Source organism: Poromitra crassiceps, assembly GCF_964638095.1.
Source record: "Poromitra crassiceps genome assembly, chromosome: 1".
NCBI classification, from domain to species: Eukaryota; Metazoa; Chordata; class Actinopteri; order Beryciformes; family Melamphaidae; genus Poromitra; species Poromitra crassiceps.
Window position 1 is genome coordinate 117,759,037 of NC_139623.1, and position 24,635 is coordinate 117,783,671.

The window sequence follows — 24,635 nt, forward strand, 5'->3', positions numbered from 1 at the left end:
GTTCATTCAGTGGCCGGCCCAGAGGGGGCGCTGCATCACTAGTGCAGGGCTAGCACCTGAAGGCAGGTTCATTTGAGACCATGGATGGCCCCCCTCCCAAGCAGGCAGACATCTGGAGAACCAAGACTAACTTAAAGATGCCATCAAAAGCTATTTCGTGGAGCTGCTCTGAAAGAAAATGGAAAAAATATTTGTTAAAAACCGGTTCACCGCAATTCTGTTGCTAGGGAACGGTTTGGACTAGTTTATTTCCTGACAGTTATTGTATTGGCAAACACTGCAACAGGAATTAAGTTTAGAGCCATTTAGAATGTTAAGTTGAAAGGGTCTATAGCGACAGAGGGAAAGACGCGTTTCTGTCAGGTTGCAGGAGCGGTTTAAGGGAAGCACTGCAGTGTCGGCATGCTTCAATGTAGCATCTATATTCCTGTTTTGAATAGACTTCCTGACTCCCCGAAGATCACCACATGTCAAATGTCTTCGATAGGCCAAATCCAATATCCGAACCGCATGCTTTTGACTGTCCTAGTTGCAGTAACTCATAGTCTGCGGTGCTGCGGAGGAGCGGGGTTTGTTTGGGCCGCCATTTTGTGGGGAATATGTGGAGCGCGCGGGCCGGGGCTGTGCTTGCCTGTTGTCGGGAGCGCGCGCTCTCCGTGCAGCCCCTCTCCTTCCTCTGACCGAGATTAACGGCACAGAGGGGCTGACCGACACAGCGCTAGCTTTAGCGGTGCCTCTGAAAAATACATTTGGTTTTCCATAGCGTCTGTTTAGCTTGCCAAACGGCCCCTCGGCTAGCCGCTGACCGCCCAGCAGCCTCCAGTGGGCGGACTGTTTGGCCACAAATGACAATGGCAGCGGTTTATTAGTCAGCTAACGTTAGCGTGCTAGCTAACAGCTAGCTAATGTTAGCTTCTCGTCCGTAAAATCCTACAAGACTGACGAGCTAGCTAACACAGCTGGCCCCAGCTGTAACGTTAGCCGTAAGGTTAGCGCTTGATCAAGACTGCTCAAGAAATCTTGATTTAGAAAATCAGTGAATAGAAGGAAAAGAAGACTGAGTTTCGGGGTGCCCATGGTCCAGGTGGCGGGCTGCCATCCTGCCCTAAGCCGCGACTAGGGCGCACTGCGCCGGGGATCAGCCTGCGTCCACAACCCGCTGTCTGAGCTTCGGATAACCACCACATTTAACTGGAAAAACAACCCTATCGGGATTTTATCACAGTTAAAGCCACTCTACAACTCTGTTGGGATTTCTGCTTCAGAAGAGAGAGGACTGACCCGGGGAGGGGGCTCGGTTGGTTCTTGTGGAAGGAGGGAGAGAGAGGGTTTCCGAACATGGCTGCTTCGGGGAACTTGGTCCAACACGCCGCCTGAGGTAAGAACCAGCCGCCCGGGGGTTGGGCTGCTTTAATCCGGTCTGAATATGGGGCTGATGCCGCCTTGTTCGCTGCTAATAGACATGTGAGAGGCTTCGTGATGAATCTGTGGCCACCGTGCTTGCTAGCCTATCCCTCCCCTTCTCCGCCCCTGTCACTTATTGAGAACCCGGCCACTCGTCTCCATTCCTCGGCCACTGCTGGGCAGCTAGACACGGGGCAGGAGCCAGGTCCCGAGGAAATGAATGGTTTAGTGCTGTTCGATGGATCGCGTTAGATGATGTTGGACACATTCGGGCTGTCTGTCGTGGCGCTAGTGGCTGAGACTGCATTATAATGATGGGGTATAACGTTACTGCATCCCATGATGTGCTACCAGTCTATCCTCCCTACCTGTCACCACAGCTTACAGTGTGACAGAGTCGTTTGTAACAGTTAGCCATATAGCGTGCTAATTGAGTATTGGGGTGGTCACAAGTCATTGATTCAAGATTGAGGTGATCAGTGTGGGTAGCTAGGCAGGTTTCAGTAACAGCATCACGACCTGCCTTAACACGACACCACAGAATAGGAGAGGATGCAGGCGGACCAAGACGGATGGAGGGATGGATGATAGATTGGTAGCCGCTGCCAGCCTCTGTTGAGTGTACTGCAACCGCATCCTTATGTGGCGGGTGTATGGCGTTGGCTTTAGTTTAGGTATCATAGCGGCCACGTCCCCTCCCCGTCTCCCTCTGTAGATCCGCAGCATTTCATCTGCTATGGCAGCTAACGCTAGCTTAGCTACTGCATCAGCCCCAGCCCCAATCCTGCCCTGGAGGAGGGGGAGGCAGGCACTCAGCTACCTGGGGATGGCTGCTACCAGGCAAGGAACAGGACTATGAAGGACCCATTACTGCTACACAGCTGGAGGCATGGTGGTTCTGCAGCCCCCCCCCAGGCTCTCGGTCTCTCTCCCTCTGCCGGTCTGAATCCGTTGACCACATTTCTCTAGTTTGAATAAGGTTGATCAGAAGGTTGTGTATGTGTCCACTCCTCGTCCTCCTCAGTTGGTCTCTGCTGCTTCTGGCCAGGAAGATTTAAGTGATCTTCAAAATGGACCCTCTCCTCACCTGCTTGTCTCCCCACCCAGTTCTCCTCCACTCTCTTCCCTTCCAGTCTCATTCTTTGTCCTCTTATCTTCAGTCTTGGTAATATTGTGCCAGTAGTATTCAGGTTGTCAAGCCATTTGCCCACTTGATCACATTGAAGGCCAAAGGCCATAATGCCATATTGGAGATAGACAAACGGGATAGATTTTCCACAGTTGAAGCTTCTATTCGAAGTCCCTTACAGCCCAGTGAAGATCAACTTATTGTTTGGTTCCAGTGGAAATGGACCTCCTAACCTAATTCCATTGATCTACACAGGACTTAAGCATTATTCATTCATTCATTTAACCAGGCAGACTAGAATAACAATGTGGCAAAAATAAAAAGGCCTTTTGAAGATAAAGGGAGAGTAGAGAATAACAAAGCAATTACAATGGCCTCTTGAGCATTTAATTACATTGACATTAGGTAATAAATCTTTGGGTTTAAGATAGTGTCAATATATAAGATAGTTTTCTCAAAATCCCTCCTCGCATATGATTAAAGTTACATTTGGGTAGTGGTTCCCAAACTGGAGTACGCATACCCCTAGGGGATATGTGGAGCTACAGCAGGGGGTACTTGAGAGAAAAGAGAAAATGGAAAAATGTAAGAATAAATCATGGAAATGGATAAAACGTTAAAATGAATCTCCTCAGGAGGCACCAATTGCAACTATATTCTTCAAAAGGGGGGTTATGATTCATTCATTGCATCATATGCTATAGTTTTCTAAGCAAAATGTTGTAGTCAGGTAAAGGGGGTACTTAAGACAAAGTTTGAGAACTACTGCATTATTAGGGAATGCATTGGGTTTGTTTGCATTCACATTTTCACCTAAATAGATTGCATGTTTATTGTTTATTGTTGCCTAATTTAGAAGTTGGGTCTTTTACCTCCATAAAACCTTTGCAAAGTCAATTTTTATAGTTTTTTTTCCATTTTTTTTGTTTTACATCCATCCTTCAACATAACACATCACAATGATTTTGGGAGATGTGTTGTTGGACTGCCACCTGACTGGTTAGTTACTTATAACAGGTCATCTGGCTGGCTGGCTTGCTAGTTTGCTGCATGAACCCAAGTAGAATTTAATCTGTACACTAGGGATGGGGATTGAGACCTGGGAAGAACCTGTACCCTGGTAAATAATGTCTCAAAACCCCAAAATCAATAAGACCTGAGCTTATCGATATTGCTATCGAGACTACTAAATCCTGACTATAACGTAACATTATGTCTCGAGATGAGAGTCATGTCATTTCAAATCATTGATGTACAAACATACATCGATTGTCTAAAGTTTTTGAATTCAATTGAATTGCCTGCCAATTAGAGGTGGGGCAAAAATTGATACAGCAGCATACTATTGTGATATTTTGTGTGGCAATATATTGTATTGCATGAATGCCAAGTATCGCAATATTTTATTTATTATATAAATTATCAGGTGCATGCAAAATTTATGACAGGTTTTTATGAAAGTGTTGGTCATCAATCTGTCTACTTGACAATTTTGCTTCAATAAAATTGATTGAAGTGAGATGAACTGACTGGAAACTTTAACAGATGTTCACAAAGTTTTCCTTTGGGGACATAGAAAAATCAATAGTGGTATCGAATCGATTCGTGATTTTAATGATAGGGTTTGGTCGATTTCTGGTTTGCCCGGTCCGGTGTACAAGCTTAAACTGGGTTGATTTTATGCAAACCGACTGAACTGGCATTTGTCATTATGTCTGTAGCTCAGCTGGTCTCTGGTCAGCAGTCAGGGGCGGGTTGTGGCCAATATAAGGCCACATTTAGACGACAACAGTCTCTGCATAAAACAACAAACTGTCGTTACATTCTTGATAAAGACTCAGATCATTAAGCAGTCTCAAAAATGGTATCAATATCAATAAAAATGTACGATCCCTAGTACTGTACAAACGGCATCAAACTAGGGATGCCTTTTTTCACAAGTCATTTTGAGGTGTCAAAGCAGGGTAAACGGGTGTAACTAATACAATTAATGATGGTTCCATTCCATCATGGTATGCATGCAGCATGCAACACCATGCCCTGTGACTAGAACACCTAAATGGAATAGAACCGTCACTAATGTTATTAGTTACACCTGTGTTTATGCAGCATTTCCTTGGGTCTTTAAAAAGTCTAAAATCCAATAATATGAATTTTAGGCCCTAACATTTCCTAAATTCGACTATATAAAATGTCAATACATTTTTGCCCAATTCATTTTCTGTTGATCGATTAATCGTGGCAGCTCTAGTGACGTTACAGATCACTGCATTTCGATAAATGTTTTTTAGAGATTTGAAGGGTGGTGTTGGTCGCATCTAACACGATACACCCTTGGAGAGGTTATTGTGCCAAGCTCCGTTAAAAGTCTTGCAATTTAACGTGTCATTGTCATTGACTGGTAAACATATTTTATAGATACATACTTGATAGAACATAGCTTAAGAAAAGTCGCCCGGCATCCCGGTCGAGTGTAGTATGCTGTGTTTGCACCGGGATTGGCCTGAAGATCCAAACTCCGGCCAGCCAGGAAACTAGAGGCCATCTTACGAAGCAACACCTCTGAATTACTGCATCACGCTGCACCTGTCTGTCGCATCACACTGCACCTGTCTGTCGCATCATGCTGCACCTGTCTGTCGCATCACGCTGCACCTGTCGCATCACACTGCACCTGTCTGTCGCATCACGCTGCTGGTGGCTGCTTGCCATCTACTTTGCTTGGCTTGTCTATAGCACGGTATTACAATATTGCGGTTATTGTGACAGTAAGAAAGTAGCACTATTAATTTGCACTAGTTTACTGACTACACTGTCGTTTCCCATAACGTTAGTCACAAGAAATGTGGAGAAAGAATCACTTTTTGGGAGACAATCGCTTCATGGTGATCACTGTTCAGCTGCAGCTGTAACGTTAATCACACTGGTCAGTTTTCACTTTTTTGGCAGAACACCGGACCTTGTAATCCGTGGATTCACGTTAGTGTAACAGTGATCATAAAGTAAAATGGATGATACTGGACAATGGACATGTATTGGAATTAAGCCTTCGCTTGGGTTGTTTCACAACATTGTCCGCTCCGAAGCGCAAATGCCATCCATCCAACCATCGGAGATGCTGTCTGAGGTAGGCTTTACGTTAGCTTAGCGTCACCTCACCTAATATCAGTCAGTCAGTCAGTCCCTCTCCTCGCATGGTCCAGGTAACGCTTTCTCCATGCAAAAATGCAAACGTTATGTGTGAACAGCCCCACACACAGATTACCCCTGCGCCGTCATTACCATAGTAATCACACAGACCCCCCCCCCGCGCGAGTACTCGAGCACTCGTTCATAATAGAAGGAGAGTACTCGACTATTTAAATTGCTTAAAATGCCCATCCCTACTATTTAGCTGGCGCTTATGGAAACCTTGTCAGGGAGTTCCCCAAACTTCTGAGTAGCCAGACATTTAGAAAAAGTAGCCGGACAGGGGTTTTTGCATCAAACATGTATCATGAGAGTGTGACAATTGAAATGATACAAATTACCATTCTTATAAAGGCCCAATGCTCAATTTAATTATAAATAAAAGATTATCCATATCGCAAAACACAAACATGCAATAACTGTTTGTTTCCCACAGGATTTGGAGAGATTGTGGTGGGTGAACCTTGGATCCTTTCTAGGGGGTCCGGGGGAAAGATTTTTTTTTTTTTACATTTAAAGTAAAATCCGTGAATCTGGTGCACTTTGAGAGCAAAATTAAGAGGCTAGATGATGTATCAAGAAACAATACACATTAATATCCTCTTTACTGTGCTATGGCTTTACAATGATGAAAAAATAAACTTCTCCCTTACAGGTGAGGTCAATATAATACCATAGTATATGGTAAAATACTGTTATACTAAGATCACTTCTAGGGAAGAGCTCAAGTAGTTAGCCAATAGGAATGAGCCTGTGGCGGGTTGTAAAGTTGTATTTCAGCACTTCCTAGATCTACAGAGTTGCTACGCTAATAAAAAGACTTGATTATAGTTCAGTTTGTCTCATGCTGCATCTTCTTTGAATACACGACAAAACAAGCTACAAACATGCCTATACAACACAAGCCAACCACAAATCATGCGGTTGCGCAAAAAGTTGGCCACAGCTTGCCACATAGTAGTGTTAAACACTGGAAACGCGTTTAGCAGAGAGAGAGAAAATATGTGTTCAATGTCTTGTTCACTCGTCTTCAGCAAGCTAGCATTAACTTTAGCTTAGCCCAAAGCCTAACGGTTGCAGTTTGAAGGGCGTTTTTGGAAATGATGCAGCCTTCACATGCTAAGACCAAGGAGGGAGAGTGAAAGATTGACCAGAGCCGCAAGGACACCGCACATTAAGCTTCTGGCATACTCTTCGCGCCCAGCCAAGCGCATAGGGCGCGTGGCGATTATGACATCATCGCACGGGGCGTGTCGGGGGGCGAGGCCTGAGCGCAGCGCCGCGCGTCCATGGAGATTTTTCTATCAGCGCATCAGGTTTTGCTGCCTGTGCCTGTGAGATCTCCGTGATAGGCTATCAGTGGATATCTGCTGTGATTGAGTCCTCACCGTCGTAAAGTCGCCTTTGAAGCATGGCGTTCAATTATAATGAACTAGTTGTGTGGCTTAGCCTTCCCAAATGTTGAGGGTCGTTTTTTAGAATTGAATACATAGAATTGGGAATGTTACATTCAATTTCATTCAGACTGCCTGGAGGAGCGAGCTGAGCACTGAGTATGTTCTGTTTTGGCCCGCGCAGAGTCCGTGCGCCCTCCTCGGAGCCCCGCCTCCAGCGCGTGCGCGAAGAGTATGCCAGAAGCTTTAGAGCTTGGAGGCTTGGTCGTTTTTGTAAAGTCAATAACATCTAAATGAATGAACATTGACAACAGCATTATTAACAGTATAATCGCTAATTTAGTAAGATATTTCATCTTTCAAAAGCTGAATCACAGCATGTTATTTACTTAGCTTACCTCCCGGGCTCATGTCATGTTATGACAGCGAAGGATCATGAATGAGAGGCGACGAAAAAAGTGCACTTTCATCTGCGCTTCATGCAACAACACGTGTCGATTGTGTGTGTGTGTGTGTGTTTGTGTGTGTGTGTGTGTTACTGGCTTCGCTCAGATTTAATACCTTGTTCAGTGAATACAGCCTAACCTGATGCTGCCAGATGGACGGTTTAGCTCCACATTGCATTTCACTAAACCAGTCGATCTGGGAATGCAGTAACCCGACCCGCTGACGGAGGCGGGCACTTTGTCCAAGCTACTTGGCAGGTGATTGGATGACCCATCTGTCTATCACCGCTGGTGCGTGTTAACTTCAACCAATCAGATCGTCATGCCTCTGAAGCGACCGGAGGAAGGTGCCTGATCTCCATGGTATTCATTGATTGAGTGAGTCCTCACCGTCCTCATTGTCGTAAAGTCGCCTTTGAAGCATGACATTAGATTATAACAAACTAGTTGTGTGGCTTAGCCTTCCCAAATGTTGAGGGTCGTTTTTTAGAATGTAATACATAGAATTGGGAACGTTCCATTCAATTTCATTCAGACTGCCTGTCACTTCCACGGCGGCAGCCATGTTGACGAGTGAAAAGAACTACAAAGACCATGTACCCACTACTTGCCCAGACGAGCCTAAGCCCGCCTAAGGCTGCCGCTGATTCGTCGAGCCAGCATGGTTCGGCCAATCATCTTAACTGCCTGTGCATGACAAGATGGATTACGTCGAGAGAATCTCTTTTGATCTCGCGAGGTTATCCATCTTGCAAGCAAGGTTAAATACAGCCTGCCTCATCTCCAAAAATTCAATCTATAATAGTAGTCGGTCAGACAAATGCCAATAGGTGGAGATTTGACCCCCGACCGGCACTTGGGGATCTCCCGGAGTTATGAGCCATGTACATGAAGATTAACATTACAACACTTTTAGTCTCGCTGGCCACCCTCCCCTCCCTACCGAGAGGAGTCTGGCGCCGCAGGTCTCCATAGTGGGATTGCGTTGGGCGGCGCATAGCGGCAGTGCCCTTGGAAAGTAGTTTCCAACAATCCAACTTGCCGTTTTCAACGTGTAGCAACGAGCTAGCGTGTAGGTTTCTGCCGTTAGCTTGCTAGCTAGTTAGCATTGTTGTTTTCACTGAGGCGGCAGGGCACTATTTACAGTGACACACAGGGAGGAGGGAGCGTGGGGGATGGGTTTACCCAGGCTAGCTCTGATTGACGTGGTCAGAGCCAATGACAGAGCTTGTAATAAGCCAGGAGCGGACATCTGGCAGCAACTGAAACAGTCGCTCCAATGGGGAGTAGCTGTAGAGCAGGGGAGGGCTTATCCCAGTTTCCTGTTTCCGTGGCGCCAGACTCCCCTCACGGTAGGGAGGGGAGGCTGGCCAGCCAGACTACAACACTTGAAACTATATTTGCACAAAGCCTTTCCCTGTTGGTCTCCACAATGTTAGCCGTCCATGGTGCTCGCCACTCAGTGTCATCAGATCAGTCGGGTCTCAGTCCCTTGAAGAAACAAACAATGATACATGTTCTTAATCAATAATAGGGTTGTCAATAGTATCGCTAAGTATCAATACTAAACATTTGAAATACAATACTCATTCGCCACAGGTATCGATAGTATTGTAAGTATCAATACTAACTATTTTAAACAGATACAATACTCTTTTGCAATAGTATGGATATACCAGCAGTGCTTTCTCTTAATGAAAAATCAAACATACTACTGCTTTTTCCCTCCCTATCATTGGTGGGTATCTGTTGCTTCAGCAAGCTAAAAGTGTTCTGATAGGCTGATGACTAGAGCAGGGGTAATCTGTGTAAATTGAAAGTTTTGAATGAGTTTTATCGGGCCTAGATTACAATTTACGGCCAATCGTAAAAAGTGTCTGTATGTTCATCTGTCTTAGTTTATTTTATGCCTCTTGATGTGTTGTTGAAAGTGGTATCGAAAATAGTATCGATATTTTCTTGGGTATCTGTATTAAAGTTAGAAATTCTAGTGACCCTAATCAATCATCACTGTTCAGGGGTGCAAACTTGTCACCTTTTGGCAAAATTCGCCGTTTTGAATCCAAAATAGGTGATTTGTGTGATTTGTGTAGATCCGCTGACTTCTGTGTTGTCAAAAACAGATTCACGCTGATCATCAGTGTGTGTGCCACAGCGCGCTGTCAATCTCTCCCCCCACATCATGCACACACAAAGGCAGGCATCTTCTCCGGCTGATAACTAAAGAACGGAAAATGATATCAATAAACTTTTTTTTGCTGATGATAGAAGAGAGTCTCATCGTTCTTTGGGCGTGTTCGGTGTTTACATAGTAATATCACACAATATTCTGTGGGCCTCGAGAAATAACTGAAAACGCTCTGAAACTCTGGCACTGGGAGCATCCGTTTTCCAAAAGTGGCTGGCACTCAATGAGCTAAGGTTGAAAACCACTGCTATAACACGTATATATACCCCCATCGGAGTATGTGTCAATGTGTGTTACACTCGGGGTTTACATTTCATTTCATTTTATTTTGTCCAATATTCAAATATTCCAGAATTGCGTGTTGTGTTAAAAATAAATATAATTTCCATCTAACAAAAAGGAAGTGATGGTGGCTTTTCCGTCACTTTCCTTTTCCGCGTCCATTTCGGCTATTCACTAATGACGTTAAAACTGCATAGAAGACGTCAACTCGTCTTACAACAACAGTGGAAAATGACTGGAAAGTCGCGGCGCAAGTTGCTATTTAGACTGTAAACAGTGGAGCACGGATGCGGAAAAGGAAGTGACGTCGCAGGAGAGGCGCGCTGTACAGGAAGCTGGGAAAAATGGTAGGGCTGTCCCAGAGTCCATTTTTCAAATAAAAATAGACTCTGACTTCCCAGATTGCTAAACGTTAAGTTTGGTTACCTGCTAAAATCCCGGGTGACGGTGACGCTATTGTGACGGTGGCTCGCTCTTCTTGACCCTGGGTTCCCACGGTCATGGAAACACTGGAAAAGTCATGGAATTTAAAAATCTAATTTTCCAGGCCTAAAAAAGTAATGAAATTGGTAAAATCCTTGAAAGCTTTGGAAAAGTCATGGAATTTTGTTGTGTGTAATTCAATTGTTACAGTAATCTTCCATGATATCCTTCCACGTAATGTAACATAATGGCAAATTTATTTTCTGTAGCTGTTGACATAACGTGCCCTTATATTTGTTGATTTGAGTAATTCTCGTATTTTATATTGTTTTTATGGAATGTTTGTTTTATTTTAATAGAGTACCCCAGGGATGACATATTTTTGTTGGCTTACCGAGAAGTCCCTGCGCTGCTGACCTTATTTCATGCATTTCACCAAAATTCCCATACAGAAGTCCCATTGCCCTTTATACCTACGAGCTGGAAGTGTTAGCAGCCATGTTTTCCGGACTCATTCCTGCGGTACACTATTCACCTTATGTAGCCCCGCCCACTTGACCCGTTTGTGTTATGACTTCCTGTTCAAAACGCCGGCTGTTTTACCTGCTCAAACCAGAGATCATCTCTGGTCAAAGTTAGTGGGACTCACTGGAAGCAGACTGATCAAACTAGAGATCATCTCTGGTCAAAGTTAGTGGGACTCACTGGAAGCAGACTGCGGAGATAAGCTCTGCCACAGGAAGTGTAAACACAATCGGTTCCAATTGTGCTTCCTGTTAGTCTCTCAAGCCAGACTGTCTCTTCTACATAAGGTGAATAAATAGCTTCCATGTAATGTGACACTGACTCTCAAGCACTAAAATCCAATTAAGAGGTGTGTCCTATTTGTCCAGTGTAGTAATAATTTCTGGTATTGATTCAGAGTCACTGCCTTTGGTTCACATAACCAACTGGGAACTCGCTTGGGAAACTGTTTAAAAGGGGCAGGCACTTTCAAAAAAATACCTGGCACGTGATTGGATGAACCATCCGTCTATGACGTCTATCACAGGCTAGCTTCTTCCGGTCATCACACTTTAAATCCCGCCCGTAGCTGCCTCTGGGTGCTGATTGGTGCAAACCACTGATGGTTCAGATTCAAACCAATAGATTGGAGCGTGGCAAGATGGTTTTGTCATGTGATTGTGTGTGTGAACCAGCTGCCTCACAAGGTTATAGCATCCCCTCCAGAAAGATATAGTCTATACCAGCGGTGCCCAAATTCTTCCCTATCCACCTTATTTTGAATGCCCCGCTGTAAAGTAATTATGGGTGCAAGGTCCGGTTTAGAACGTGACTGATTGCACATTTCGTCATTAAAACTCTGACGCTGGGGGAAAAAAGTTGCCTTTTCACAATAAATACAGCGCGGGGGGGGGGGGGGGGGGGGGGAGGAGAAGCACCCATATTTCATGGCATCTAGAAATAAGGTGGATAAGGGCCAAAAGATAATCTGGATGAGGGCAGTGAAATTACATTACATTAAAATGCATTGCAATGTATCGACAATTTACATTCTAATTATAAAATAAATTTTCAAAATAATACAAAAGCTACTGTTTAACCTGTTTAACGGTAATTTTTGTTAATGAGATTTAGAGTTGGTATAAAAACAGCCTATTTAAAAGGGAAACACACTTTTCTGACAAAAAGTGCATGCAACCCAAGGTGCATGATAGACCTAACCATACCCATACAACCCATTCTCATTCAGTTATTTAGCCCCTGACAAGCTACTATGTTGACATGGTTGGTAACACTGGATTCCTTCGATCTTCTAGTTTCATATAAGTATCAGCACACTTTCAAAGACCACAGCTTTGAAAGACATGATTAATGTCAGCGTTTTTTTGTTTTGTCAAACCCATGGCAGGCAGAAACATACTGAACGTGGTCCAAACAGCGCTGCACGCTGGCACAATGCTTAATGTTTTGAATGATTTGGCATCTTCTATTACTGTCAACACTGTCAACAACAGTATTGTTGTATTGTAATAATATGCCATAAAGGTTTATTGAAATTTTGGGAGAAGCAGAAAAAAAAAATCTGACAGGCCCGCCAGGCCTGTAGAATGGTAGGGGAAACACTGCTATCCAACTTTTTTAGGGCCCTTCAAATGTAAACAAACTTTTTAATTTTTTTACATCTTATAGGTAGTTTACACTACAATATATTTACCCCGATTTTACACATGATTTCCAGTCGGGCACAGTCTATCTTTGTTTACTCTAGTCTGCAGTTGTTGTGGGCAGTTGTGCCAGTCGGTACCAAAATCTGTTAGTGTATACTTGGGTACAGATTCTACTCGTCAGGTGTAAACTGCCTCCCGACGCCAGTTGGAGCCACGACCATTATATATACATGTTTGAATTTCCAAGCCGATTCTGGACGCAATCTTATAGTGTACATTGGTCAACGACTCAACTCAACTCATCAACTGAACTGCATGTCGATCCCGTCAATATCCAATGAAAAACTATGAGGCAAAGGCAGTCAAATAGCTCGTCATTCTTCATACAATAGATATTTGGGAGGAAGAAGGCGGAAGTCTCCCCTGTCATAATTAAAGGGCAGGAGGTAGAAATAGTCCAGTCCTACAAGTATCTCGGTGTCCACCTGGACAGTAAGCTGGACTGGAAGAAGAACACAGATTCTGTGTTCAAGAAGGCCCATTCTGGACTTTTCCACTTGAGGAAGCTTAGATCGTTCAACATCAGCAGGTCACTTCTTCATGTGTTCTACCAAGGTATCCTAGCTAGTGTCCTTTTCTATGCTGTGCTCTGCTGGGGGGGCAGCCTCACTGTCATGGACAAAAATAGGATCAACAAAATGATTAAAAAGGCTGGCTCAGTGATTGGCCTTCCCCCTGATTCCTTGGAGATCACTATAGCCAAGAGAACAAGGAGAAATTTGAACTCTATTCTTTCTTTTGAAGGCCATCCTTTGTATAATGTATTTAATGCCCTGCGTAGTTCGTTTAGTGATAGGCTTTTGATGCCTCGGTGCTCTACTGAGCGATTTAGAAGATCCTTTGTTCCTGCTTCTGTAAAATTCTTTAATGAACACTGCTAGCTCTGCATTGTGAGGCTCTCTCTTGTTAGGGGTTCAAGCCCTGAAGGGGCTGAAACCCTATTGTTTTTGTGCCAGTTTATTATTATTATTCTTCTTCTTCTTGTTCATCTGCCCCGACGCAAATTCCCGTGAGTTGGTAAATGTTAGAGACCTGAAATTTGGCCCAATGACAGATATTGTTGGCTGGTAGCTGCTCAAGAAAGATTTTTCGAATCGGCCTGAAGGTGGCCCTATAATCGAAGGTTTTACGTTAAAGGCCATAACTTCCACGCCGTTGGTCCGATTTTCAAACTTTTTTTCCGTCTGGAAAATTTTTGAGATATTTGGAAAAGTTTGGAAAACACATTTTTGACATCTCCTCCTAGACCGTTGGACCGATTTGCACCAAAATCGCCAGGAAGCATTTATGGAGCAAGCTCTACAATCGTGCCTTTTGGATTTTTGGGGCCGTTGTGCAGAATGCACGGCAGGGCCCTTACATTCCACTCTGTCGCCCAGACCATTTTAGCACGGATTCAGGCAATGTAATGTCTTTCCGCTTTCCAGTCCGGTAGGTGGCGGTAATGCACCTCTGGCTAATATTGTGGCTAGCTCGTTCAGAGAGTTCCACAAGAGCCGTCGTCGGACATTTCACCGTCTGGTGCCTCTCTCGATCCGACTAGGAATTTATTGATTCGATTTTTGAGGAGTTGACATGTATCGTCTTTTTTGTCCTAATGTAAAGCAGCTGTGAATGTGACAGCATTCGGTTGCGGCTGCTCCTGTCCTATTCCAACAACTCAACTTGTTGAGAAGAAGAATGCAAAGAGTCGCATTTGGAAATATCAGTCCCCAAAGTCCCATCTGCAAAAAGTGTGAAAGGGAGTTCCAAACCAAACTGGGTAGCACATCCAATCTCGCCAAGCAGCTGAAAGACAGGCACCCAGACCTGTTCAAATAATTCAAGGTGGGTTACTTCTTTCAAACGGTGTAAAATAACACGTTTAACAACATATCAAACAGACCTTATCCTGTCACATTCGTTTTTGAGATAGCTGGCAATGCATTGTGTAATTGTGTAACCAAAAAACGTTTGCGCTCACGTTAACGTCTTTTGTAATGGAATCATTATGAGACCCGGCTAATACCTGGTACAGCGTTAGCTAGCATAGTGTAACACGTGTGCATGCAATGTTTGTAATGGAAACATTATGGGACACGGCTAATAGCCGGACTTAGCCATAGTTCAACATGGCATCAAAATAAATACAAGCTTCTTTCGGGTGAAACATGTCCGTGAATTAAAACTAGCTACATAAAATTGCTTGCACTCTACATGTGTGTATGTGCAGTTGTCTTTATCATCTCTTTATTTTAGTAAATCTCACTGACGTTACTTTCCATTTAACAGTATGCGAGAGATGAAGATGAAGAGGAAGGCACAAGTCGCGGAGCCCAAAAGACCACCCAGCAGACAATTCCTGATGTTTTTGAAAAGCAGAGGAAATATGACTCGCATGAAGCAAGAAAGTGTGATAGGGCATTGGCAGAATTCCTATGCATCGATCAAATACCAATATACACCGTTGAAAAAAAGGATTCCAGCAATTCTGTGAAATAAATTAAATTATAATATTTAATATAATAATCAAATTAAATACTTGAGGGCTACATGCCACTGGTGTTGCACTGTCTGTACTCACTGCCATACAGTTGAATGTAAGAAGAAGTAAGCAGAAGCACATTGTTTTGTTTTAAAGTTGAAGGCTACATGCCATTTGTTCATTGAAAATGGTTGCATACTTTAATAAAGGAGAATATGTTCAAGAAATATCAGTCTGTTTTTTTTACCGTGGTACGGAAATTGGTACAACGGCCCTATGCCAGGTTTCGACCTGGCCTTGTTGAAATCTACTTTCGTTTCACTTCACTTTTGGAAAACGGATGCTCCCAGTGCCAGCCCTTTCAGAGCGTTTTCAGTGATTTCTCGAGTCCCACAGAATATTGTGTGATATTACTATGTAAACACCAAACACGCCCAACGAACGATGAGACTCTATTGTATCATCAGCAAAAAAAAGTTTATTGATATCATTTTCCGTTCTTTAGTTATCAGCCGGAGAAGATAGGTTGTTTTCACCAAAAACAGACGTTTCAAACTAGAAGCTGAGATAATTAGCCTTTTGTGAAATGAAGCATTTCAAGCACATCACTGACTCTGAAGCTAATATTTTCTGATGTAGTGACACCTCAAAAACAATGTCCTTCAATAAAACAGCGAAAACAAAGGAATTTTGTTTGGCAAAATAATATTTTTTAGCTGCAACCAGCAGCGCTGGCCCCTGCGTGCGCAGACCCTACACCTTGCTGGTCTTGATTTACTGCTGGTGGGCATCAGATATTCTAGCTTGTGTTTGGCAATCTGTCCATCGAGCCTGCTGTCACAACACCAACACTGTTGTATGCTGCCCTGCGTGCCCCACCCCCCTCAACTGCACACTCCTCCGTGGGAGTGTCTCTGGTGGCTCTCTGCTGCGTTTGCTCTGCACTGAAAAGTGCGCTACGCCCAGCTTTTTCACAGCGTTCCGCCGTTTTTGTCGCTGGCTTCCAGCTGAGAATAATGTAACTTTTCAGAAAGACGCTGGTGTCGGCAACTAATCATGTGGAGGGGCTCAATTGTGGCAGCAGATTGGCTGCTGTCCACAGGCACAGCTAACGTTATGCTTCATGCATATCGATGCATACCGATGCGGTTTCCGTTTCCCCATGACTTCTTCTCTGTTTTTGCCTCACCTTTCTCTAATCTGGAGAGCACTGTCGCCACCTAATGGGTCCGTAAAATAGCTTATACACATTCGACATCCACCATATTTTTACAGGAGATGGATCAGGCTTTGATCCACGTCCCACCGTCAAAAAACGCAATTGACGACTTTAGTCGTCATTGGCACTCTACGTTACTATTTGAATTGACGACGATAGTCGTCATTGGCACTCAATGAGTTAAGGAATCTTCACGAAAGTTGCTGGAGATCTTCGGAGACCATCCCAGACCATGCGTGTCAAATTTTGTGTAATTCGACCAAAAGGGGGCGCCATAAACGCCAGAAAAGGGCGTGGCCTAACACAAAAAAGGCTGTAACTCCACACCTGTTTGTCCAATGATCACGAAACTTGTCAGATATATCAAGGAGGATGTCCTAGACAAAATCAGAAGTGTTTTTATCATATGAGAAAGTGGGTGGTGTCTATGGTGTAAGCATGTAATAGCCGTAAATCAAGTCCATTTGCATCATCAGTTGCAAACTTCTCAGCTTCATCTGGAATGGCAATTCTGGCATGCTATTTTGCAATTTGACCAAAAGGGGGCGCCACAGATCTGAAAAGTGGGCGTGGCCTAACACAAAATAAGCTATAACTTCACACCCGTTTGTAACTCCCAGGCTGTTTCTCCAATTTTCAAGCTACTTTTTTCCCACATGTTCACCTGAACGTGCTCTACAAATTTGCCTCAAGGACTATTAGGTGTTCAATTTGCGCAAGGCTTGAACCCCTGCCATTGCCGCTTGCGGCTATATCTACTGTTATTGTTATTGTGCTGTATGTTACTGTTTCCTGCTTGTGTATCTGTACTCGCTCTGGTGGCAAACCATGTTTCCTCTCGGGGATTAAGAATAAACACCATACCATACCATATTTCTGATACCAAGGCACTAGTGCTGCACAATGAATCTAATCGCAATCGCGATGTCAGCACGTGCGATTACATAACCACAAAAGGGTGCGATTATTTTATTTTTTTCAACGTCTTTTTGTGTGTGTGTGCCGCCTCTAACATTAAACACGACGCAGGAAGCACGTTTCTCTGCCATCACACTGGGCATCGACACTAGCGGGTTACTTCTCCCATGCACTCCCGCAAATAAGTAATGTTATGTGCAGCAAGGTTCACAAACACAACAACTTACCGAGAGGGAGAGACAGAACATCCATGATCGCTAACAGCTAGCTATGCTAATAACTAGCCGTTCAGAAAAGCATGTAAACAGCTGTGTGATTAGTGAGAAAGTCAGTAAAATAAGGAGAGAGCTGCAGGTGCTTATGCAGAACTAGTGCATGTTTAAGTGCACAGTGGGTAATGACCCGCTGTGATGAAGAATATAGTGAGATGAACAAGGTTGATAGCAGAGAAGCAGCAGCAGCACCTCCAGGCTTCTAGCTAGCCTGTCACATGACGCCTTCATGGTCCCTCGATAAAGTCTGCAGATGCACGTTACCTCGCCTCTCTCTCAAAGAGTCAGGTGAGTGTGGCATTTAAGGCCATCTGTCGCTACAAAAGAAATAAACGGGGTGTATCATTGTATTACTGGACAGACATTTAACTAACTTTGTAGTCTGAGCAGTGTAGGAAATTTAAAAAATATTTTGGGGCAAAGTTTGCCCCCACGGTCTAAAAAATGGGGGCATTCACACAATTTGGGGGGCACTTAAAAAAAATTAATTACTGCATAAAGTTGCTAAAGGGTAGTGTGAACAAAAGTTTGTGTGAGTGTGTTCTTCGTCATCTTTATAGAATTATAGAAATCTTGCGGCCAATTTTTGCCCCTGGATCATGGTTTTTAGGGGCATTCTGACATTTCTTGGGGGCATTTTTGCCCTTGCCCCAGGCTAAATTCCTACACTGAGTCTGAGCCATCTTCTATGTGCTGTAACACAGTGCTGCAGTTTCTATTTTTCGGGTGTTTCTTTTTTACATGTTTGGGACAGGCACATGTCTATAGACGGTTTTCAAAAGTTGCAACCCCACAGCACTTCCTTTTTCTCAGCAGCTTCTTCTGTGTTTTATGGCGGTTGGCATCCTTAAATGTTGCATTACCTGAATTGTATCAGCTTCACAGCTAACTATTTACAGTGTCCACTTTCTTAGCTGTTCAGGGGAAAACACTGACATAGCCTACTTCTATTTCTATTTCTTATTTTTGCTATACGTTTAAATGTAAAGATAGGCCTATGCGTGCAATAACATACTGATAGTCAGCTTTACTCTGTAACATGTAGCTTTTATTAGCCTCTCAGGCTAGCTCCAGACCAGACAACAACGCTTCCTACTACCCAGCGTGTGCACGTCTTTCCGACAGCTGTGGTTGTTATGGCAACTATCAACAACAACAACAACAACAACAACAACTACTACTAACTACTACAAGACATGAAGACCGAAATAGGCTACGTTGTTACTGTGTCTGTCGGAGACACGGCCTAACGTTAACATTTAATATGAGCCGAATATCAGCCTACACTCAGCTATCTATACAGGCAGGGCCCGAAATTAGAGCCCGCCAATGGCGGGCATATTTTAGCTTTGGCGAGTTAGATTTGGCATCTGTCCGCCACGTGGCGGGTCGCAAAATAGTCGTCATGTAATATTAAAACTGTGTGTAGCCGCCTGTGTCCACCTAGCGTATTTTTCCGACTGTTAAACGCTGGGAGTGCGCTGGGGAGTGCTGATCCCAGCGCACAATATACAAGGAAGCAGTCTGAAACTAAGGTTAGTTCAGATACTGAACTAACGTTAGTGCGTTCAGTGCGTAACATGAGTGCTTCCTGAGGCTGTTTCATTCTAGCTCTCCCGTATAGGCTACCAAACGTGACTGGAATGAAATGCAGTCGTCAATTTAGCGGAGGTAAATTGACAGCCTAACGTCGGGTGAATCAATAAATGAATCAATCAATCGCTCGCACTTGTTGCCGACACTCGTATGATACAGTATAGAATGACGTAAAAGTCACATTGAAGTCTGATATGGGCCAGATGTCTGTTCACACCGAAGTCACAAAAACAAAAAGATTCGAATCTGATGTTTTTCCACGTTAGAAAGTAGCCCAGGTCAAAAAGTCACTTTTAAGCCTGACCTGAGTCACTCAGGGGGGAAAAGATCAGATTCGAGCACTAAGGTTTGCTGTGTGAACGTAGCCTAACAACCCAGCATCTAACAGTTTGCACCATATCCATTCACGATTCATTTGAATTCAGGGGCCGCCCGTATGGAGTAACGTCATATATGGATTACATGCAGCTAGCAGTTAAATCTCTCATCTTGTTCTCTCTCTGATATAAAAAGCATTATGACCCGCTGTGAGTCGGAAAATAAGCTATTTACAAGACATAAATGCAGGCATTTCACATGCCCTGTTTTCCTTGTTATATACCTGATATCAGGTCGCAGTTCAAACTGATTCTCTTTTCTGCTGATGCTAATCAAACCAAAGTTGTCAGGGTGACTTAAACATTATATTCTTTGGCACATGCACCTGAAGCGACCATGTACAGCCTGAAGCGTTGCTCCCATCTGCGCCAATTTTCACCGAGATGTCCATGTTTACGTTAGCTCACAATGCTAATCTTGAGCTAGCTTGTCATGTTACTTTGCCTGGCATGCATAACTCTGCTCTTCTGACATCATCTTGTGGTTTTGTACTCTTCTAGTAAATATGACTCCGAGTGCGCATGGTCACTTAACTCTAAACAATATAATAATTGTCACGGAAACAAGGCTAGACTATTATTTATGTCTATGGGCTAGACATAACTTTGGCTTTACTGAGGCAGGCATGAGTAATCGAACCCAGAGCATTACTCTAACAGGCCAACCTAACAGAGCACCGAGTACTCGATCAAATCCACCGCAGTTCTTGCTACTTGCAGTTTGTGACAACAAGCCTCATGTGTTTCTCTCGTGATCAGCGCGTATCACGGGTCTTCTCAGACCCACTCGGGTATTACACATAATGATAAACAGACCCGGGACCCGTGGTGATAGAATAGGACCCAACCATCCCGACCCGGACACACGTGACGTGACCATAATAAAATGTGGCCCCGTACGGGTCTCGGGTCGGGTCTCTGATTGGTTACACATCGAGTAATAGCCTATCATTGGCCTCTGGGAATCGATGCAGAATCGTCCACATCGCGATGCATCTTATAATCGATTATTTTTGACAGCCCTAATACCGACTGACTGCAGTAACAACAAGCACATTAGATTCAAGTTTCTACCTTGTTTAGTCAAAAGGATATGTACATAAATACATTTCAGCTCGCTGGTGGCGGCCATCTTGGATTTGAGGCATTATCATACATTTTTGAGCTGGGCATACAGCAGACTTGAACTCGGCACCCTTCAATACCCCTAAAAAACATGTATGCCATAAATTAACATGATTTGCCTTCAGCACTTTAAATAAGCACATTTTCAGAAATTCTGCCTAGTCTATATGTCTCACTTCAGGTCTGTCCTTATTCTGTGTGTGTGTGTGTGTGTGGTCCCCCCACCTGTCCTTGCTAGGGCTCTATTTCTGGGTGTCACACTGAACCTGACTCTGTCTCGCCTGGCAACAGTGTGTGTGTGTGTCTCTCTCTGTGCGCGCGTGTGTGTGGTCATTCCAGTCTTAAGCACAGCTGGACCAAAGCTGTTTATATGGAGCAGTTATAGCACCAGAATAATGACCAAAGCAAACCCTTCCCTAGAACAGGGAGCAGGGATGGAGCTAATGTTGGCAGCCTTAATGGAGGTAACATGTTGCTATGGGACATATGTGTTCAGTTGGGAGTCGATGCTAAACACACCATTAGTGCTTTTGGCCCCAGAAAATCTGTAATGTGTTGAGTTGCTGTGGAAGTAGAAGTTCAGGGAATCCAAAAGTCTGAAAAAAGAATCTTTAAAATGATCAAAATTGAAGACCTTAAAAAGTATTGAAAAATCCAGTTATCTTGTCTCGTGTTTTTCACCATAGGATTAATTGTATGTCCACACTTAATCAAGAACAGGGTTAGTAGTACTCATCTGCATCATTAGTTTCTGCCCGTTTATAGATTCACACAGTTTCAGTCAGAAATAGATTGGTTGACAGCTTTGTAAATTTAGTAAAAAAAAAAAATTGGTATTAAATTAAAAAACAACAATAAAAAAAGTCTTAAAACTGTCTTTCTGAAAAGCTGTAGAGACCAGATAGCAACTGGTAATGCATGTATATTTTATAACTGGAGAAAACTTTTGTGAGCATGTCTGGCAGCTGTGCAGTTTTGTTTCTCAACTATCTTTGATTAAATGAAATGTTTTTTGCTGTGTCGGAGCTTGAGACATATTGTCTCTTGCAGAGTGATGGACTGCTGGCCTGAATCGTCTCAGTACTGCTGTTAGTACTGAGTCTCCCACAGCCCAACACATGGACCAACAGGCTGTTTTTGGAGCCATGGGGTGGGGGTGGGTGCCAAGGGTGATGGGTCTCCAGTGACACCTTAGTTAACTTTAAGTAGCAGACATATGTGACTGGTTGCTGGGTAGATTCCCGCCAGACTGTCTGTTTATGTGCCTACTGCCTAAATGCATCCAGAGATGAGTTCCCTGCATCAAAACACAGAGCAGTACACGGTCAAGGAGGTCATCACCTCACAGTAGTGCTAACATTGACAAGTTAAAGTCGAGCTGAACCCAAAAATGACTTTTCTTTTCTTTTAGTTCAAATACCTGGGTATGCAGTGCACCTATTTAATAAATGTATGCCAAAAAAAAATCACGAAAATCTAATTTCTTTAGTTTTTCAAACTTTTGCACATCAAAAATTCATTTTTCAAGATTTCATTCATAACAGTAATCTACAGTTTGCTGACGTCACCTAGTACTATCAAAATTCTACCTAATTTCTACCAATCATATCACGACATGGCAGCTGTCAATCAAATCTTCATTTCAGGATAATTTTCTCCTCCAAATGAAGGAGAAAATGGCGCCTAGTGCCTGCCTGTCATCTGGCAGAATTCCTATCCCATAAACTAACTACTAACTTGGTCAATTGTATGTTGATCTACACAATAAAGAAAACGGTAATTTCTAAGAATGCAAAGAAATGTAACTGGCTCGTTAAAACTTGCATTCCAGGAATATTATTTACCGCAATAGCGATAATGGTGCGCGCCGAATACCACATAGGTTACGCTAAAACCACGCCCTGTGTCCACCTACGCAGCAGTCAAGTGCCGGGATTGGCCAGGCGCTCATGCTCATGTTGGGCTCTCTATTACAGGGACACCATTCCTGTGAGAAGCAACAACACCAACAACTACAGCGAGGCTGCAATGAGGATATTGAAAGACAAAATCCTACATCGCACCAAAGCATACAATGTATTTTAATGTTATTTGACTTTCTGACCACCCGCCTCAGTGCTTATTATGAGGCCAGAATAACAGATGCTGCCCTTGGCCATTGGGAAGGCTAACCCTTTACTTTTGGTTTTATTTATTGTGTATGATTCAACTTTTTATCTATGATTTTATATTATTGCATGTTTTTGTAGATTGTTGGGACTTCACTGGCCTGGAACAAACGGCTGGACTGGGGGTGGGGGGGATAAGCTAGGCCTGTGCTGTAGCCTATTGTATTTTTAAGTGGGATTCAAAATAACGCCAGAGAGCCTGGTTGTCAGGGGTCGCACCTCGGAGATTCCAGGCCGACGGGCTCCACTCTCCGCTCGGCAACACAAAGGCAGCTGGCTGCCTGCGGCTTGCCCAGCTCCACTCAGCCACTAACCTCGCGTCACCAGGCTCTTCCCGAGGACAGTGCCACAACACGCTGAATCCCACTCAATTTGGAGGCGGAACACGCCAGGATTGGCCAAAGCCCAATCCAGTCCCCAGAATTGTCAAATAAAATCATCGACATGCTGCTATGACCCGCCTCTCAACCTGTCATCTCAGACAAGTTATGTTTTCAGTCTGAAACGGACTCCAACCCACGCGCCGAACGGGTTCAGTTCGACTTTAAAGGTGTCTTGTGTGTGTGACATAGCACAAAATCATGTCTGATGATATTCTGCCTTAGGGTTGTCAAAAGTATCGATAGTATCGAGAGAAAAAAGTCAATACAAAAAATTTGAAACGGATACAATACTCATTTGCAACAGGTATCGATAGTATATCGATAAGTCTCAATACAAAAAATTTGAAACGCATACAATACTCATTTGCAAATGTATCAATATCTGCGTTCTCTTAAAGGTCCCATTCCGTGCAAAAGCTGTTTTTACTTGTAAATGCATATATACTGCTGTCATCCCTCCCTGTAATGAGTGGTCACAAGCTCAGAACTGCCACAGTTGGATTTGTCCCTATCCAGCTTCCCCCTGCAGTCTCCATCAAGCCACACCCCCAAACGCTCTGTTCCCCCAGACGGGGTATCGGGACGTCACGATGGTCCTCAAGCATACTGCGCGGGTCTCTCTCACACAAGCTATCTGCACCATTTTGTCTATAGCCACAAAATTAACACTTCTAACTGGAGCGACGCCAACTGTACGTGATCCAGCAACTGCGGAGGTGCATTCGGTAAGTCTAGGCATTTTGAGATGTCCTCTTTAGCGTAGCAACGTTAAGTTAGCGATAGCGTTAGTTGTGGACACAACCCAGCGTGCTGGTCCACAGACGCTAATCTGATTGGCCGCTGGGAGCCTGGGGCGGGCTCTCCCTCAGCGGCCAATGGGAACTGTTCTGAATATATTATAGAAACGGACCATTCTTGGGACGCAACGAGATGAGGAAGGGACAACTCCGTCACAACAAACGGGGTTGCTATATTTTCGACAAATTAATCCAGAATCATGTTTTATGGACCAGAGACGCACGTTTTTAAGAGGTTACAGCTGTACGAATTGGGACCTTTAATGAAAAATCATTGGTGGGTATCTTTTGCTTTAACAAGTTCAAAGTATTCTGATAGGCTGATGATGACTAGGGCTGGCACGGATCAGAAAACCCACGGTTCGGATCGTGTGACGGATTTTGAGCCACGGGTCACGGATTTTTCGGATCCGCAAAAAAATAAAAAATAAAATAAAATCTCAGATTTTTTCTCTCAAAATTAGATTTTCGATTTCGATTCGAATTTGTAATACTATTATACTTCTCTAACCATTTGTTGCCCTGCACAGCTCAAAACATATTTTTTTCTCATAATTGACACAATTTATGCGTTTACTCTGAAGGCAGAACAACCCAACTTCCTGTTTTAGCGTGGTGCTGCTATGCCTA

At 43.7% G+C, this 24,635-nt stretch overlaps 1 protein-coding gene across 1 annotated transcript in view; it reads left to right on the top strand.

Moving 5' to 3' along the window:
• Positions 1-999: 999 nt before the first annotated feature.
• Positions 1,000-24,635, top strand: part of dyrk1b (dual-specificity tyrosine-(Y)-phosphorylation regulated kinase 1B) — a 149,402-nt gene continuing 125,766 nt past the window's right edge. Inside the window, exon 1 of the mRNA XM_083637160.1 lies at positions 1,000-1,378. The gene's annotated coding sequence lies outside the window, so the exon portion shown is untranslated. The remainder of the gene's footprint in view (positions 1,379-24,635) is intronic.